Source organism: Eurosta solidaginis, chromosome 1 (assembly GCF_040869045.1).
Source record: "Eurosta solidaginis isolate ZX-2024a chromosome 1, ASM4086904v1, whole genome shotgun sequence".
NCBI lineage: Eukaryota > Metazoa > Arthropoda > Insecta > Diptera > Tephritidae > Eurosta > Eurosta solidaginis.
Window position 1 is genome coordinate 351,890,377 of NC_090319.1, and position 20,470 is coordinate 351,910,846.

A 20,470-nucleotide genomic window follows, 5' to 3' on the forward strand; every position below is an offset into this window, starting at 1 on the left:
GTATTTCTATCGGAACCCGCCTATGGAGGCAGAGGTAGAGGGCGCCCCCACTTCGCTGGAAGGATCAGATGGAAAACTATTTAAACTCCCTTCTTGTGGCGAATTGGGGCCGGTTGGCAAAGAGAAGGAGCGATTGGTGCGCCTTATTGAACGGTCATAACCGTTTAAACGGTTAAACGCCAATTAAGTAAGTAAGTATGTAATTAAATGCATTCATCAGTTTAATTTATAGTTTTATGGGGGCTTTTATAAAATAAAAATTACCAGCAAGCTGTTTCCCTCCCATTCCCTTCTAATATATTACGAGTCTGGTAAGCCATGTCATCTCTGAATTTTAAAAAATGTTTACTTCTCGGCTGCTTATCTTAACATTGATTTTTTTATTTCTTCCTTTAATTAAAATTAAGTGTTTTTTAGCGCATCATGTCAACTAAATTTTTGTTTTTGTATTATGTCATTTAAGAATTTGGTGTGCGGTAGATACGTATATATGTTTGTTCCAATATTTGTTGATTTTACTTAATTCTTAAGCATTTCTTTGTTGACAATGTCCGTCATCCAGAATAAAACACACCTGATGATATTTGCATATTGTGTAAGTTAATAAAGTATTTTCGGAACAGGTCTCGCTTACCAGCACAAGTGTTGTATGACATATGAAAATAATTGAAAATATGAAAATACGTAGGCGCACGACTTTCAACAAAATTGCCTCATCATCGCTTTCTCTACATTGCGTTGCCTTAGCAAACTTAAATGAATTTAAAGTTATGCATAAAATTTGTAAGCCAAAAAATTACTTAATATTTGTTCTTGTTTGTATACATCGGTCTACCGCAATGGTTTTGCAAATGCTTTTTAATCTTTCAATAGGCGTTAATGTAAAAACTTTTGCTATAAAGTCAGCTTACTTATGCTTATTTCGAAATCTTTACGTACTTAATAAGATACGAAAGTCACTGAGGTTAGCTTTACGAAATTTAAGAGTTTATTTTATTTTGTTTTGCTAAGGCAAAGTTTTAAAACTATTTAATAGCTTCCCATATGTTTGTTGATATTGGTGTGTTGAAATAATTATAATTAAACCTCATTTTCATACACTTTGTCTGCAAATTCATAACTCCTTGCTAGTGTTTTAGGTTATGTTAGGTTGAGGTCGCTGCCTTAGGGCACACTTAGGCCAGGGATATTAGTCCCATTGTTATACCACGAAAATACACCATTACCTTTCCTCTTCGAACCATTTTGAGGACCTGATAAAAGCTACCAGGTCCTTGACGTCATATTCCACAACCTGGCTCAGATTATCTAGAAATGGAGCACCCAGAAAGCGCTTCCGTGCTACGCTTAGTTCCAGGCGGTTGCAGATGAGGTTTCCTCGTCCTCATCCTCTTTACAACTCCTGTGACATCGACGAAAATGCGCTCCTAACCTTTCTGCATGCTTACCTATAAGACAGTGACCAGTTAGTACCCCCACAAGTGCGGAAATTGTATCCCTACATAGGTTTTGCACGTGACGGGATCTTTTAGGATCCCATTTTGGCCAGGTTTCCTTCGATATTCGACACTCCGGTGTTTGTAGCCATCTTTCGTCGGCTTGACGGTGGATGTGTTCTTTTAGCATTAGCTTGCATGTGGCCAGGGGCATACATAAGCGTTCTTGGTCAGGAAGAATCTGCCTGGTTGTACCCAGCCTAGCGAGTTCATCTGCAATGCAGTTTCCCTCGATGTCCGTATGTCCAGGGACCCATGCGAGATTTACATGGTTCTGTTGAGCCATCTATTGAAGAGATCGGCGACAGTTAAGTGCTGGTTCAGAATTGAACGATTAGGAGCCAAGAGATTTTATGGCAGCTTGGCTGTCGCTGAAAATAAAGATTTATTTGCCGACATTTTAAGGCCCTATCCTAGCTGCAGCTTCCATGATGGCTGAAACTTTTGCCTGGAATACATTGCAGTGGTCGGTTAGTCTGAAGGAGAGCTGGAGGTCAATGTCCCTTGAGCATACTCCTCCTCCAACTATACCGTTTAGCTTGGAGCCATTCGTGTATATGGAATACTAGTTTTTTAATAGCGAAAAAATACGCTACGGAGAGACTATTTTTGAATAGGATTTTCAAGAAATTTTCTAAAAATATATAACTATCTGAGAAAAGTAAATAATTGCGATTACGATTACCTAGCAAAGCAGGGTGCTTTGGCAGCATTCTATGGTCCAAAGCCCTTTTGTGGACTTACAAAAGCACACGCCAGTAAAACTATAAGTAACTAGGAAAGTAAACAATTCAGACGTCAATGGATTGACTGCCCTGGGAAAAGACAGGCCAAACTGTTTACACTTCCAGCAACGAAAGATATACCGGCGGCCGCCATAGTGTATTAGCAGCGTGTCGCCCACCATGCCAAAGATCCTGTGTTAAAATCACGGAACAAGCAACATCAAACACTTTAAAAGGGCTCGCCTTTCGGTAGTGATTTGATGAACACGCTGAGTGTATATCTGTCATAAAAAGCTTTTCGGCGATAGTGCATGCGCTCAAGGCCCCTCCAATTTGTAGAAAAACTTAAAAATTATAACGACGAAAGTTGAGAAGATGCACGGCCTAAATCTCCTCGGAGGTATATCGTGCCTACAAATATTGTCCAATGCTATTAATAAATATTTTACGATAAGTCGTCGATATGTACATATGTGTGTGGTGAGATCAAAATTTAAGCAGATTTTACTCTACTGTTTTTTGTCTTTTAAAATCAGAAACATTGTCTTGATTGTATAAATGTTCTGCGCGACTGATATCCAAACACAATTTAACCCCCATACAAAAACAAATATTTCCATCACTTTTTTCAATAACTTATGTACTTGATACAAATACATATATATAAACTCAATAAAATTTTTTTCATTATCTCTAAATTGCTTGAGGCTATTACACAAATGTATGTTGTGACAAAAGATTACAACAACGTAGATTGTGATGTTGTGTCTTGTAACTTCATCATGCTTTTTATAAGTTTCCGTTATTTGCCATTGATAAACAACTTAGCAAGCTGGTGTATAAAGTATTAATGGTTCTTGACAAAAGTTCGTTAAATCTTAGATGGTAATCGTTCCTCTCAAGTGTAATTTTTTTTTTATTTCATGGTTGCATCCGATCTTCTTATGTTGTTTCACCAAATTAAATGGAACCATAACCCAAGTTTCCATTAAAAGGTGATGGGAATGTGATAAGGCAGATTACAGTTGATCACTTATACAGGTGAAATTTTCCTCACCCGCATACATCAAACGAGTCTAGTCAAAGTGATCGACTTACTTTTGGTACGTGTCTTCGTCGTCCTAACATTATGATGCATCAATGTACACATCCCAAAGAATGTTTGACCAGCGCAGAAGACTCGCTTACCTTGGTCCCAATTGATGATGTGAGTAGACACACCATCACCTTTGTGGGGTTAGAGGCCTATCTAATATCACTTTCAATCTATGTGTCTTTCCCAAATAAGCAGAAACCAAACAATCTTCGCTAGCTATCTGCTCCCCGTGGTATCATCTTTAGACTTTTGGTTAGACCTTCGTAACCAAATCTACTACCGGTTGATTATCACTAAATTCCACGAGTTATTTTACCTCCTTCTTCTGAGAACATTCAACGCATACCTATTTAACAACTCAATCGACCGGCTAGTGGAGACAGCCCCACTTACATCATACCCATTATCCCTTGAAATTATAACCCAACTATCTAAATACCTTACGTCAGTCTACTCCATACAATCACACAATCCTTATACAAAGACCCACACACACGTCCACTCGTTTGAATCAAGATCCCTCTATGCAAAAACGCATTAAGAGTAGTAGCAGAAAACCCAGACTCAGAATAAGTCTTCATGCTGGATTTACTGCCACAAACAAAACACCCCGGATGTATTCGAACGTTACCCTGCCTTTAGTGTACTACTCTCTCAACTATGACTTACTTATCATCACACCCACTAATAGCCTTTTATTGAATTAAAACTTCCTCTCCACATCAATGCCGGTAACCCAGTCATCCTGTAGCAACGGCATGCTCAAACTTCTTTTCATCCTGAAGGCGATCTTAATATTACATACATCCATCCGATCAAGAGAGGGTTTGCTCATAAAAACTAGCACCAGTGCGATACACTGGTAAACATGCCAATAGCATAAACCTGAACCCATACGCAGTAGTAGCCAGTCGATACCATACGACGGCCTTATAAGTAGCACAAGCTACGAAGAGGCCGCGATATATTGTACGAACGGCTCGATGGCTTAGAACCCAGTCATTTCTCCCAAAGCGACGCAACTGTCTTGAGGTTACCAACGTTTTCCCTCTAATACACAGCAAGTGTAGGATAAAATTAATGCTCTCAAAAGTAGGGTCACTATTAACCCAACAGTGGTTGTTTGAACTATAGGTATAGGTATAGGTAGACTAAATTTGCATAGTATAAAGATCCCTCCGACAGCAACTCTTTTTTCGAGAGAAGCTGTTTGCGGCATGGTTATCAACTAGTGCGGATCTAAATGCCATTTTTGTCTATGCTTAACGGAATGACGGATTTTGATCAAATTTTGATGGGAATGGAATTGTATTGTGTGTTCTTGGACCATTTGGGACTACTTCCGAATTGACTTCACGAAAACCTCTGATAAAGAATCATTGCAAGCCTATTTCGATGCAATTTTGAAACAATTTCAGGATCACTTCTGGACTATTTTCGGAATCATTTCGGGATCTATTTGGAAAAATTGCGGTTTCACTTTGGAACTAATTTATAAACATTTCGGGAATATTTCGAAACCATAAAAGCACTGTTATGGTATCAACTCGGGGCTGTTTTCGGAATCATTTCGAAACTATTACGAAACCATTTTAGGACTGTTACAGTTTCATTTCCAGATAACGATATCTAAGCTCGGACAGCTTCTGGACAGTTTCGAGGCTGTACCTGTGTACCTAACTTAAGGTTCTTTTCTTAAACAGAGCAAAACAAACTTTTGACGATGAATATCTATCGATATAAGCGAAAGAAGAAGACAAAAAATATTGCACATATTAATTTTCGAACTTTAGTTAGTACTTTGGAATTATATATTCTTTCATAAGTAAGGAAGGACTACACTTTGCAGGTTATTATTTTCAATATCTCCGCAACCGCTTGACTTTTCCGTTTATGTTGGTTTTCTCAGGTTTCGTAGTGATTTTTTTTTTTTTTATATGCAGCACTCATTGAAAGTTCACTGTTTATGCCTACAGACCAATATCCCCTGAGCGTATTTGTTTATAAGCCGTTCCTCCTTCATATCACACACTTAAGATCTCTTATTACGACAAATTTACTCTTTATCTGCAATCTTCGCATTATGTTCGTTTTTGCTCTGTCTGTCCACAGCTATCCACATTGGCTTATTTATTTCACATTCAATGTTACCACGAAGTTCGACAACCAAAGCGACTCCAGCTGAAATTACTTTATTATATTCTTCGTAATTTCTTCGTCCTTTGAATGCTTTGAGAGATACATACATACTCTGTTATTATTATTTTTGTTTTTTTAACTTCACCATTGTTTTTCATTGCCTTTTATTAGTACATGCCTTCAATTCAAAGTGTCCTTTCCTCATTCCACCTTTATATCTTATCTGCCTTTTGGTTTCAATGTCATTTACTCATAGCCGGCATAGACTGTCGCCTGAGCGTTTGAATCCTCTAGGGAGATTCACGTTTAGCCTTTTATTTACAGTCTGGTTTGTGATTTTAAATTTGAACTTTGAATTCCCCAAGCAGCTCATCGTCCTATGCCAGTTTGATGAATCGTTACGAATTTTTTATGCGTAGTGATAACAAGACACGTTGATATACCCAACGGCAAACTTAACTTTGCAGTGTTTGACATATTGTTATGCGACGGCATCAGGCAAGATATTTCAGCTGCTTTATTTTCAGGCGTTACACAAACAAACGAACTTGTGCCGCCTCTCCCTAATTCAGTGCAACAACATTTAACGTTACCTAAATCACTTTTCTTGCAAGAAGTCCTGAGATTCCTTATTTATTTTGTAAATGCGAGTGTATTTCCATATGTTTACCTAAATATCAAAGGGGGTTAAGTCAAAAGTCTTTAATGGGTAAAATTTTTTGAAATTTCCGATGGTTTTCATAATTTTTTGGTTGACATACAATACAATCGGAAATCATTAGAACAAGATAAAAAAGATGTTTCAAGATCAACATAATTGTATTTTCCAGATTGAAAATGGTCAGGCGAAAGGAAATATCCATCGAAATACGAGCCCAAGTCATTATTTTGCAAAAAACGGGGAAAAACTATCGAGAAATAGCCAAACTTTTTAAAATATCTCTGTGTTCAGTTCACACGGCCATTAGAAGATATCGGGAAACTGGACAAAATACTAACAGAAAATGATCTGGTCGACCAAGAAAGACAAATCAAAGAATCCAACAAAGAATATATGTAATAAGTAAGGCCAGTCAACGGAAATCTGCATCATAAATTCGTGCTGAAATCAATGAAGACTTGGATTCACCAATATCGCTCACGACAATCAAAGGCCGGCTTAAAGAAAAAGGTATGATTGGACGCATTGCTGTCAGAAAGCCGCTTCTACGGCCAGTAAATTAGCAGTAAATTGATGAGTGGAAATCAGTTTTATGGCCCGACGAAACAAAATTCGAACTTTTCGGTAGCAATAGGCGTTGGTAAACTAAAAAAAAATGTAAGGAATTATGAAAAAAGAATATTATCACAGTATACTCCAACGCAATGCAATACCATCTGGCATTAATTTGATTGGTCATGGATTCATACATAAGCATACATAAGAACCTTGTACTTCTTATTTAGAACGAAAAAAGTCACAGGTGACCTTGATACAATGAAGTGGCCACCAAAATCCCACTGTTTAAATACCTCCGAGCTATTTTGGGAAGAATTGGATCGACGTATGAGAGCCAACAAGCCTTCCTGACTTCTGGGATTGTTTGAACGAAGCGTCAAATAATATTCCACATCAAAGACTTTAAAAACTCATCGAAAGAATGCCGAAAAATTTATTAAAAATGTCTTCGAATCATAGAACTGGGTTGCATGTACAAAACTACCGCGAATATGTGAATAATATTTTAACAAATGATACGATTAACTGACAAAAACAACTCTTTTCATCTTGTTCTAATACTTTCCAACTCTACTGTAAATAAAAAAAATTATGTATTTATTTTTTATTTTTTTCGAAGTTACAGCACTTTTGAGTTTGCCTAAGCGAAACAAATACAAAGCACTCTAGTATATGGTTTTATGTTTACATTCATTAACAATAAGCTACAGTAAACTTTTTCAAGTTTTTATACCCAGCGTGCACTAGTACACAAGCGTATTATAACTTTGATAGGATAACGGAAGAACGTTGTGGAATAAAAGATTCGAGACAGCTATAGACTACCTTACGAGGAACGAAAAATATTTGGATTGAGCGATGTGCGTCCGCCTTTCCATCTGTCCGTCCCTTAACACGATAACTTCAGTAAAACTTTGGATATCTTTACAAAATTTTGTATATTGGCTTATCTTTACCAAAAATATATTCCTAATAAAAACGGACGAAATCGCACGATAACTACGCCCACTTTTTTGGGGTCGAGTATTTCGAAAACAAGGAAAAATTGCGTTAATCAAATACCAAAGACCAATAAAACAATAAAGCTTAATACTCGGGTTAACCTCGTGGCCAAAAATTGAAATTTGGGAAAATGGTCATGGCACCGCCATTAATCAAAACCTGGGTATGATATATTTATTGTTGAAATTCGGCATATAGGTTGTTCTCGCTAATATATATGTATACACTTTATGAAAACTAATAAAATCGGTTGGCGAACACACCCACTTAAAACAAGTAAGGAAGTTTAAGTTCGGGTGTAACTGAACATTACATACTCAGCTGAGAGCTTTGGAGACAAAATAAGGGAAAATCAACATTTAGCAAAATGAACCTAGGGTAACCCTGGAATGTGTTTGTATGACATGGTTTTCAAATGGAAGGTATTAAAGAGTATTTTAAAATGGAGTGCGCCATAGTTCTGTAGGTCGACGGAATTTCAGGATATCGCCATAAAGGTAGACCAGGGGTGACTCTGGAATATGTGTTGTACGATATGGGTATCATATGGTGTGTGGGTGAACATATGGAAGCTCATAGTAAGCATTCGTTATTGCCAAACTAGTTTTGCGAAAAAAAAAATTAATAGAGACGGGAGTAAAGAGAAACATTTACCATATTTAATGGCTACCAGTCAACAAATGCAATCTTCCATTTACCACTTTTTATGAAAAAAATTCAGTCGTTGTAAGCCCATGGGGGCGGGTTTGAACTCCCAAACCCCCCCTTGCGCATGACCCTGCACTCAACTCTACTTTGACGATTCAAATATTTATTCAATCATTCACATTTCAACAAAGTTCAACACAGATGCCAAAAATCGGGCTCAGAAAACTTTTCAGTTTCCTCTTTTCAATGTAAAAACTTCACGGTTTTTTGCTGTGTAAGGCAACATCGATGCAAACTTATTACAACTGAAGCGAAAATTCTTGTAGACTTGAATGTTGGCCATTAAGGACAGAGAAGAAAGGGTAAAAATTAATGTTACATTAAAAAGTACATTTTCAATAATTCTTAAAACGCCATTAACAATAAATTATGCTGCCAGCTACTGTCGCGATGATAAAGTTTTTAAGAGAAATTGACAAACCGACAGCCAAACAAAAAACTTTGTATATTTACGCAGACACACATACATCCATTTTAAAGTAAATGTTACACGCAAATAGCGCGACTGGAGCTGTAAAACGGCGCACAAAATGAATTCCATGACAGCTGCACTAATTGGTTTGTTTTTCCACTGACACTAATTAAAAAATTCTATTCCTCGACATTTTCACAAAATTTCGTTTTTCGCATCTATTTAGCCATTGATAAGGGAGTATCAGCCTCTTGCCCTTTTGTGTGGAAAAAACGTGTGAAACAACACTGGTTTTGTCATTCCACATCATACAGTGGTTAAGAAAGCCAAATAGTTTGCCAAATATTTACATTTCCAAATTTCCGCAAACAAAAGTAATCGTTTTTATAACAGGTGAAAAGAGGAAGGCCGCTATAGTCTACCACACCGAAGGCCCTTGTTCCGGGCAAAGCAATATCGAAAATTTGGAAAAATTATTTAAATTACATTGTAGGAGTAAGATGTGCTACTTAACCGAAAAGAAAGCAGATGAGTCGTAGTAGTTGAAATGAGTCATATTCATTTATCAGCTTTCTACGATACAGTGTACTTTGTCTTGTATTTGAGTGTGACGACTTTATTGGCCACACAAAGCTCAGTTTTTAGAAGCTTATTTATTTCTTCACTAAACGCATCTTGCAAATGAACTCCTAGGTGGCCGGCCGATAAATTGTTTGTCAGAATTAGTAGACTACAAAATTAAGTGAAGTCAAAAGACTTCGTTAATTTGGGAATCACCATTAACACAAACAACAGAATAAGCTCTGAAATCCTGCGAAGACTCACTCTTGCAAATAAACGCTACTTTGGACTAGGAAGGCAATCGAAAAGTAAAGTCCTCTCTCGATAAACGAAAATCATACTCTACAAGTCACTTATCTTACCCGTCCTGCTATATGGTGCAGAGCTATAGGCCATGACAACATCAGATGAAACGGCGCTGGATAAAAGCTGTTCGCAAGATTTACGAGTTATCGACGGGGAGTACGTTTTAAGCCGTTAAGCGCTAATTAATTAAGTAAGAGAAGACAATCTGGGATGGCCAGGTTGAGCTAGCTGATCATGTGATCAATTCTTGATTAATATCGAGACTTACATGAGCCTCAAATTAAGGCCTTTTTCTACTGTCGGGAATTGCAAGGGCGGACAGAAACAGGTTGAGTTATTTTCATAGATTTCTTACACTTGCGAGCCTATGATGTTGTAGCATCATCGTGGGATTTCGGTAATGACAAAGTTTTTCTAGTATCGGCAAACAAATCCATCTTGGTTTCTCCATTTGAAATCTTTGGCTTTAACTTCTTTTGTGATGTAGCTGACAAAGAGTGCGTGCACATATCTTCAACCACCGCCAGTTGACTTGCCTTATCCGATGAGAAGTGCAAAGAAAATTGGTCGCAGAGAAACGATGGGCCCCGTTTCGGGTTCTACTTTGCAAATTCTCTGACTGTAATATATGCGTTGTCATTGTATTTTGCGGATTTGGATTAAACCTTCGTGATTACTTATAATTTGCTAACACAAGCTGAGACGTTCCATTTCGATCATGATAATCTCAATTAAATAAAAATCGCTTCACCTAAGGAAGGATGGTTTTTACCGTAGTGGTCGTGACTACTGTGCATCGGGTAATAACCGAAATCAGCACTAAAATACAAAGACAGCCGCGAGTGACAGTACACTAGCTAAAGGGGAAGCTGTGAAATGCCTACGGAAAGTCATGTCGTAACCAAAAAAAACCCATCGTTAAAAATTACAGAATCACAAAAAAAAGTTGGCACAATTGTGGTTCAAAACGACAAGTATATAAGTATCTATGTACCCACATACAACTTTCCTCTTTAAATACATATTCAGATATGCATCTAAGTTATGAAAACTCGGTCTAAAAAAATAACTAAATGTTGTTATTATGAGTCATTAGACGTCGTTTTGAGGTCGAACCGAGTCTATCGTCGCTAGCAAAGAAACAGTGTTGCATTTCAGTTAAGAGATTCAAAAGATTTTTTTCCGCTCACGTGTTTTTATTTAAATTCTTGTTAATATTAATATTTTATGATATAAAAATAGAAACTGTAATAACTCAAGAAAGATAAATAAGAGTAAACAAATTGTATCTACCACATTGGCCAAAGTTCGGAGGCGCCCCATTACAGAATTAATGCTTTACACGTAATTCGGTTTAAATGTTGGTTTTTCTTAATTAAGAACTGAAACATCAGTTATGTGCATTAAAAACGCAAGCACATCGCTCTCAGATTTCTTTTAAATTGGTGCTAGACCAGAATTTGTTTTGCGACCAAACGGAAGAACCCCAATCAGGTGCTGCCGCGAGATCTGGCAACTCTACCGCACCTAATATCTGGAGCCCTGACTTGGCGAGCACAGGACACAAACACAGAACGTGCTCAACCATTTCTTCTTCCAGCTCACACTTCCCACACTTGCTGTTACTGGCGAGGCCTAACTTATAGGCATGTGACGCGGGAATGCAGTATCCAGTCAGTACGCCCAACTTGAGCCTTAATTCTGACTATCAATATATAAATTGACGCGACTGCAGCTTAAGCACGCTTCCTCCAGAATGTCTGCTGCAGTAATCTGGCAGCATGTAGGATCTACTTATTTTTGGGTAGACACAGTAAACAGCTGACCCAACTCCTTCCATTAATTTGGAACCATCCGTATACACATGTATAGTATGTTCTACCATTTCTGTACCACGGCACCAACCCTCCGGCTCAATTTATATATATTTCGTTTGCCCGATATTAGATGGAGCTATACTGCTGCGGCCATTATGTCTGCACTCAAGCTGCCCGAGGCTTTAAGCCTTGTTGCAGTTGCTAACGCGATGTTTTTGGCCGTTAGGTCTGCATGCAGGATGTTAGAATGGCATGCAATGCTGCTATCGGGTTAGTTTAAAAGGCCCCCGTTATGCTAATCATAGATACCTTGCATACCCTCGCAAGTTTTTTGGTATACGTACTTTTTTGTGTGGCTGTCCACCAAACCAGAACCTCATAGTTAACGTTGTGCATCCTAGCCTCCTTTTGTATGCATAAAGTGCCGCAGTAGATTTCTTCGCTCCACATCGAGTTTCCACGACAACTTACTATCTAGTATAACACCTAGATACTTTGTACTATATGATTCTTGCAGGGTTACCCCTACAAGTTTAGGCTTGTCCAATTAGGGACCTTATACTTCCTAGTAAATATTACTAGGTCGGTTTTTTCCGCGTTGGCGGTTAACCCGACTCCAGATGCCCAGGCATGTACATCCCGAAGTTCCTGATCCATCACAGAGCTTATGTTTGTTAGGCATCTGCCGCTTATAATGACTGAAACATCATCTGCATATGCCGTAAATTTGATTGGTCCTCCGTCGAACCGCCTAAGCAATTCATTTATAACCAGCGTCAACAGCATTGGTGATAAAACCCCACCCTGCGGCGTTCCTCTTTTTACAGATTTCGTTGCCACGCATAAACCCCATTGCGATGTTATTATTATTTTGCAGCTTAACATGGAGCCGATCCAATTTGCTAAAGCTGGGAATTTCCAGAAAAACGCCTTGGGCATATTCCTGGTATTCCAGGGCATTGCAATATCGACTGACTTTACTTTGGTGTAAGCATGTTATTTTGCAGAGAATAATTCCTCGTTCATTTTCGATTTTATATACCCATCTATTATTCTCTCTGGGATTTTGGACCGGGCGCTGTACTTTTATCAATATTTTAGATAACCCTTCACAGAGCAAGTAATAATATTCTTAGGTCTACTATCTTCACTTGGACAGTCTACCAATATTGGCTGGTCTATTAACAGCATGTTTTTGGTTTTTACTTCCCCTATTTGGGACTGTTTCATGTTTGTTCGCAAATTTCAGTACAATCCGTTTTTGACTAACTTGTCGTGGAACTGGAGTCTTTAAAGGTAGACTATACTTCAGAACTCATGAGACGTGGTATTTAACAAAATCGTCCGATTTTGAAAGTTTTGCAATCGTGTTTCAAGTATCTGCCCGGTGAGCTTTGAACATATTCATATGTTTTAGATTAAGTTGGGTTAGGTCGTAGCTTCCCTGGTAGGGAAAGCTCACTTAGATACTTTGCTAAAACTATATAGTTTTAATACCGCATGGTTTCCCGTCAGACCCTGTAAGAACCACAATGACCAATGATAAATGCGCTTTAGTGAACCCAATCATTTCGGCAGACCTCCTGCTACCACTTCCGGATAGAAGGATCTTGCTACCCGGCAAGAGGTGCTCTCCGCCAAACATTTTCTGAGCTTACTCGAGGTCCTTCTATGCAGGAACAGACCAAATTCCTTACAGCCATCTTCATCTGGTTCAATTTTACCGAAACGGGCTAAAAAATCCGCTTAACAATTGCGCGGATATCACTATGGCCCGGGACCTAAACAATCTCAGCCATAAAAGAGTTCGATCTGATCGGAAGCGAGCCCAGGCACTGCCAGACTACCCTCGATCGCGCTACAGTTGAACTCAAGAGCTTGATAGATGTTTGGCTATAAGAGCAGACATTAAATTCCGTAACCACGACAGAACTGGATATCATTTCATTAACCGCATCCCAAATCGCAGCAACTTCCGCTTGAAAGACGCTGCAGTGATCAGAAAACTTAAACTTTCCGCTTAAATTTATCTCTTAATAAAACTGATATTTCTGTCCAACTTCCGTCCATCCGTGTTGTACATAAGAAGATTCAATGATGAGCTGTACAAGCTCTAAGCAGGCATCAACGCAGTCCGATTTAAAACACAGCGGTTACGCTGGCTAGGCTATGTTATGCGTATGAAAGATTATGATCCGATCGACAAAGCTTCTTTATTGGAGCTCGACTGCGGAAGCAGATGAAGAAGGAAGGGACGGCCCTCACTCCGCTGGAAGCACCATGTGGAGAACGATTAAAGTTCCCTTGGTACAACCAACTGGCGCCCGTTAACTCAATGAATAAACGACTGGAGCGTCTTGTTGGACGGACAAACAGGTTTAAGTGGTAAAGCGTCAATTAAGTAAGTAGGTGTTATAGTAGTGCAAACAGTTGCCTTAGTTCACTGAAATAAAATTCTGATGCTTATTTTAGGGCACACAGTTAGTTATCCTAAATACTAAAATGAGAGTTAAGAAAATTTAAAAAAGGACGACTTATACAAATATAACGTATAATACCTGTTCCTTTGTGTTCAGTGTATATAACATGTACCTTACAAATATGTAAACATGTATGTCCATTCAGTGTTCCCCATAGGCAAAAAGAAGACAAAAAGTTTATGCAGAGAAAAATTGTACAGCAAACAGCAAAGCGGCTGTAAGCCTTATTTAATGACGCAAATATTTGCAATAGCCGTACAAATTTGTTAACATTTGTTACCCGTCCTTGCTTCACCAGAGACTAACTGTTTTCCAGACCACACAGCGGAAGGCTGAAACCATTACGCCTGCGGTTAATTTAAGCTCAGTTTGCAATAATTAAGCAAGCGCCGCATATAAAGTCATCAGTAACCCGGATAGTAAAGATATTAGATTTAAAAGAAATAAAAACGAAAGAAAAAAAGGCAGAAGCTAAAATGGAAAAAGAATGTGAAAAAGCTCAACTTTAGAGATAATTAAAATTTTAAATCGAAGCCAAAAAATAAAAACAAACGCACGAGCACTAAAAGTCTCCAATGGCTAACGACTTATAATATCAGTTGGTTATTGTTATATTAAACAAACGAGAATTAAAATAAAATTTAGCCAACCGTTATCATCCCATCTAGCTGGCAGAACAATAGCTTTTACTGTTAGGGTGTATAAAAAACGAAAACAGCTTCAAATACGCTCCCTAGTAATTGTTCTCCCCTCTTTTTACTTGTTTTTTGAGCTCTGTTCTTATTTTACCCTTTTGTAATAAGATTTTGTCTAAGCCCACTGAAACAGTTTCAACAATTGTTTTTTTTTTTTATACTCAGCTGGGCAGCGCTATACTCTGTGAGATCGCTCGTGAAATCGGTTGAAGCCAAGCGTAGTTTTTATACACAGTCGACCGTCTTTCTTTCCTCCTCGGCAGGTTACGCGCTAACTTGAGCAAAAATCGATATATTTTTACTAAACTTAGTTCACGAACTTGTCTGAACTCACTTTATCTTGGTACTAAAAATGGGTGAAATCTGAATATGAGCACGCCCACTTTTTCTAAATCGAAAATTTCGAAAAATGAAAAAAAGCCATAATTCCATACCAAATACGAAAAACATGATGATTGCATTGCTTTTTTGTCGCAAAATATAACTTTAGAAAATCTCTGTAAAATGTGTGTGAGACCTACCATATTAAGTAGAAGAAAATGAAAAAGCTCTGCAGGGCGAAACGAAAAGCCCTTGGAATCATGGAAGGAATACTTTGCGTGGAATTACATATATAAATAAATTATCGATACCCGACAGATGATGTTCTAGGTCACCCACGTGCACATTTTGGTCGATATATCGAAAATGCCTTCACACACAACTAAGAGCCATTCAATTTTAAAACCCTTATTAACACCTTTAATTTGATACCCATATCGTATAAACACATTCTAGAGTAACGCCTGGTCCACCTTTATGGCTATATCTCGGAAAGCCTTCCACCTATAAAACTAAGGCCCACTTCCTTTTTTAAAATACTGCGACGAATATTAGCAACACTAAGGGATACTATCATCTGTAAGCCAACACTAAGCAGTGACTTGTATGCATATCAATAAATCAATCATTATGTCTATACATATGTCCATACAAGCAGCGGAGAGCAACGCACGAACACATGAATACATCTGAGATACTCCCAAAAGTACGAAATAATTTGTGTAAGTATCACTCACATATACACGCGCATATGAGAAGCTACAAACGTAGTTATAGCTGGTAATTTTATAGCTAGTAACTAACTAGTAAATTCTAGAAATTGAACCGCCTAGAAATATGCCAACGAGGAAACTAAGCAGTATAAAAGCAGCAACTGTTGAGGCACGAAAATCAGGTTGATTTAAGCAAGCTATAAGTTGCGAAGTATAAGTGTTATTTTCAATTCTAATAAAGACAATTTTTGCATTATTCATTATTGGAGTTATTTATTCAACAGTATAGTGATTCGAACGTTAGCAGAAGATTTGGAATAAGCGGAATTTCAGTCAATTCGATACAATTGGTGTCAGAAGAGGAATTGTTGAATAAATTCCGAAGATTGCGAATACAACTTGGACATGCCAAAGTTGAGTGAATTGAGGATCCAGCAGCTGAAGATGGAGTTGGAGAGCCGTGGATTGAATACAGCCGGCAATAAACTCGAACTTCAGGCACGACTACGAGATACTATGTTAATATCTTTCATTTGATACACAAGTCATACAAACACATTCCAGGGTTACCATATGTTCATTTTCCTAAATGGTGTTTTTCCCTTATTTGACAAAGGATGAAGAAAAATCGTTCCAAAAACGTCACCCTTGTTTTGGAACTTGGTCCATATTTCCAAGACGTACATATGTGATATGGAATTAAAAACCTCTTACAAACCATCTACGAAAACCGAGCTATAACTATACTCAGATGAGCAGAGCTCACAGAGTATATTAATTTTGTTCGCATAATGGTATTCCATAACGGTACAAACTAATCGAGATAAATTTAGACTTCCATATATCAAAATTATCAGGGTGAAAGAGAAATTCATTAAGCCATGCCCGTCCGTCCGCCTGTCCTTAAACGCCATAACTTGAGTAAATTTTGAGGTATCTTGATGCAAATTGGTACGTAGATTCCTTGGCACTCATCTCAGATCGCTATTTAAATGAACAAAATCGGATGATAAACCATGCCCCCTTTTTCGATATGGAAAATTTCGTAAACGCAAAAAATTCGATAATTCATTAACAAATACGAATAAAGTGATGAAACTTGTTGTATGGGTTGACCTCATGCCGCAAAATAAAAATATAGTAAAATTTTGGAAAATGGGCGCCCGCATTTAGTAGAAGAAAATTATAAAATTTGCAGGACGTAAATCAAAAGCCCTTGAAAAAAAACAACTGGTTATATAATGTTCGGTTCCACAGGAACTTAGACGTCCTTATTTACTTCAAATTGTGACATAAAACGAATTGATAGCTGATAAAAGATAGCAAAGGCAAGTTGCTCCACTTTTTGGTATTACCATTTGTATGTATCCATGAAAAAGACAACTTTGTCTCCAAAGCTCTCAGCTGAGTATGTAATGTTCGGTTACACCGAACTAAGCCTTCCTTACTTGTTTTTTTATTATTATTTGCGTAAATATTTCTCTTACTTTATATCATTTTATGCATACCATTATGTGTAACTATTATTTTATATTTTCTTCTCACTTTTATTTGCGTAATGTCACGAATGTGCCGTTAGTATATTTTCCGAATGATTTGTTGATTTTATTGCTGAGATGCTTTTTGGGTATTTGCATAGGCCTTCCTTCAGAGATATCGTAATGAAGAGATTTTATCATATTTATTATTTTTTACAGATAAGATTTTTTTTATTATTAATTGCGTATGCCTACAAAATGACTAAGCATTTACTCATGCCCATTTTAAGTAATGTTTTTCGATGCTTTTCTTTATGTTTTAACTTGAGACATTAGCGCTTAAATTAAACGCCGCACAGTGAAAAATTTAGTTTTTTGATTAGGCAAAACCACCACCTCTATAGCATCCTCTCATACCGTGAACTTTATCGGCAACATCTGACCTCTATAAATTAAGCCTGCGGTGACGACTATTGCAAACATTTAAAGGACTTATGAAATTTACTGTAGTTGTCATAAAAACAAGCGAAGCTCCGGGAAAAAAAACAAATTTTTTAATTTACTTATCATTTATCTTCGCGCATGCGCAAACGGAGGATAAGGACGATGCGATGAAATGCGTACTCACATCCCCGTCATGACATACAAGTCGTGCTTTGCGACTTAACCACCAGGTTGCACAATGAAAGTGTTTTTTGGCCAACGGTCAGAGGGACCAGAATCCACATTGAAATCACTCCTAATGGACTGAGGCTGATCGATTTCGCTGGTGCTGAAAACATGGTCATTCACGGTTAAAAGTTTCAGCTTAACTGAGCAAACATATATGACCCAAACCAAATTTGGTTTCAAATATTGATTACCGGTCTTCCTGAAAACTATCGCGCACATCTGGGTTTAAATTTTAAAATAGTGAGTCCATACTTGCAGATAAAAGAAAAACTAGTAAAACTCCTGGGTGGTGGCCTGGTTTCGAAACTGCGTGCCACATATTCAGCAGCTTGCTCTTCCTACTGAGTTATCACATCTGTGCAATTAACCATACCATAAGACCTTATATGCATGTTAGGTAAGGTTGAACAGGACGGTCCATTTAGGCCCCACATAGACTGAATGAGTGCGTAGTGTTACCAGAAGTTTGTTTAACAACCTAAACCAACTAAAAAACTATTACCTAGTATAGTATAAAATAATTATGTCCTCTTGTCAAACACTAGAAGCTTTGTAGGACCTACGATGCTTGCTGCTTCTAGATCTGACAGATGTATCACTCTTAATAGCTGGAGGACGGAGTTATTTTATAAAGGGCCCTGGTTTTTGATAGGGTTTTTCAATTTGGTCGTTAAAACAAACTCCTGGTAACACTATGGACTCATTTAGTCTATGTGAGGCCCTCATGGCCGGGCCAGTTCAACCTAACCTAACCTTATAGCTGGAGGCTTAACCTGGCAAGCGCAGGGCACGAGCACAATACGAGCCCGATCATTTCTTCCTCCAAACCGCCCTTCATACATTTGCCTTCAATGACGAAACCTAATTTTAAGGAGTGTGATGTCTAAAACCAATGTTGAGTCCCAATCTAGAATACCCTTATGATTCTGTGGTCCTCTCTTTTTAATGGTAACAGTAACTTTGTTAGCTTGTGTTTGGATTCGCGCATTTACCGCTTGATCAATCATGTGCTCCTATCGCCTCCTCTTAATCTCGCCAGATCTTGTTGGGATATCTACGGAGCAAGCTTCGAGGGATGAGCGCTTTTTAGCGAGGCACTAATCATCGTTGCAGAATAGCATACAGTGCTTCGGAGTTTAGCATTGATAGCTTGCATACCCCCTATACTTTTTTGGGATAGATTCTTTTTTGTTTGTCCGTGCACCCCTACATAGAGGATAGGCTTTAAAATCGCTGTAAATACCCAATGGGAGAGAGGGCGATAAACCCCACGTACACCCCAATATTCTTCTACATACATTAAGTGCTGGCGAGGGCGTTCTTCCTGACAATTGAAATGGATTACTTGGTTAGTTTTTTTCATAGTTAGTATAAAAAATTTCATTGTTTTAATTGTGAATAGCGTTAGTTTGTCTCACAAAAAAATTTACAGCTCTAAGACGTTACCAATGAAAAACATTTATATCTACGTATGTTAACCTGGGTCGATTTGTATAGATGAAAGTTAACCGATATCGCGCCTCGATTTTACGATAAGATTTTGTGCTCAGGAAAAAAGTTCCACCACGCATACCCAAAAAAATAATTTTCGAGGCTGCGAAAAAGAAAAATAGCGAAAGGGTAAATTTTCGACCAAACACTCCCCCAAAAACCCAAAAAAAACTGTGTAAAAAAGTTAGCGCTAACAGTCTTTTGAAAAAAAAAAAAAACTTTTTGGGTTTTGGGGAGTATTTAGGTCGAAAAATTAACCCTTCGCCATTTTTTTTTCGCAGGATCGAAATTATTTTTTGGGTATGCGTAGTGGAACTTTTTTCCTGTGCCCAAATCCTTTAGAAAAATTGATGGCGCGATATCGGTTAATAAATCCACACAGTCTAATACATGTATTTGATCCAAATTATAAAAAAAATTTTGGCATTTAGTAACACAATAAAAAATTGATATCATTGACGTCGCAACAAAGGCTGTTATTTCCATTTTCATTCAAAACTACCGTTAGTGATGAAAAGGTAGACGATTTCGACACATGCCCTTTAAGGAAAAGATAGGGCAGGCTTACCTTTATGTAAACTATATAGCATATATTTCGCGATATATCAAACAAAGTACATTTAAACATCTTAAACTTTCATCAATTCATATTGAACATTCCTAAGTTCTTAACTTGGCAATTTCGGGTAATCCGAAACGTTTCATCGAAACTTCTATTACTTGGTTTAAAGGTAAAATATGTGTATGATGTGGATAAAATATTTTGTGGTTCCCCTTTATCCTGGACCGAGTAACATGAAGCATGTTACATGATTAAAAAAATTCTTCTATTTCTTATCGGGTCCCAACCGCTTTATATATGTTCCTATATATGTAAGTACTTAAATGTTTGGGGTACCCAAAATTTGTATGGCAGTGCTATCCAATCATTATAATATCCGCATAGTGTACTGCTAATTTTCTTCTTTATGCAGGCTTAAATTCGTGCGAATATCGGATCCGTTGCTCAGGACTTGCCCAAATAGTAACAGTAACCGCAAGAGACTAAGAATTATCTCTAAATTGGAAATTTAGATCTAAAAGAGTTAGAAGACGAACTAGTAGCAGATTCAAATGCACAAGAAGCGCACTAGTTTTAA

General features: G+C 37.7%; 1 protein-coding gene across 1 annotated transcript in view; it reads right to left on the reverse strand.

The window, feature by feature from the left end:
* klg (klingon) overlaps nucleotides 1-20,470 on the reverse strand; it is a 561,744-nt gene that overhangs the window by 313,847 nt on the left and 227,427 nt on the right. The gene's annotated exons all lie outside the window — the stretch shown is intronic.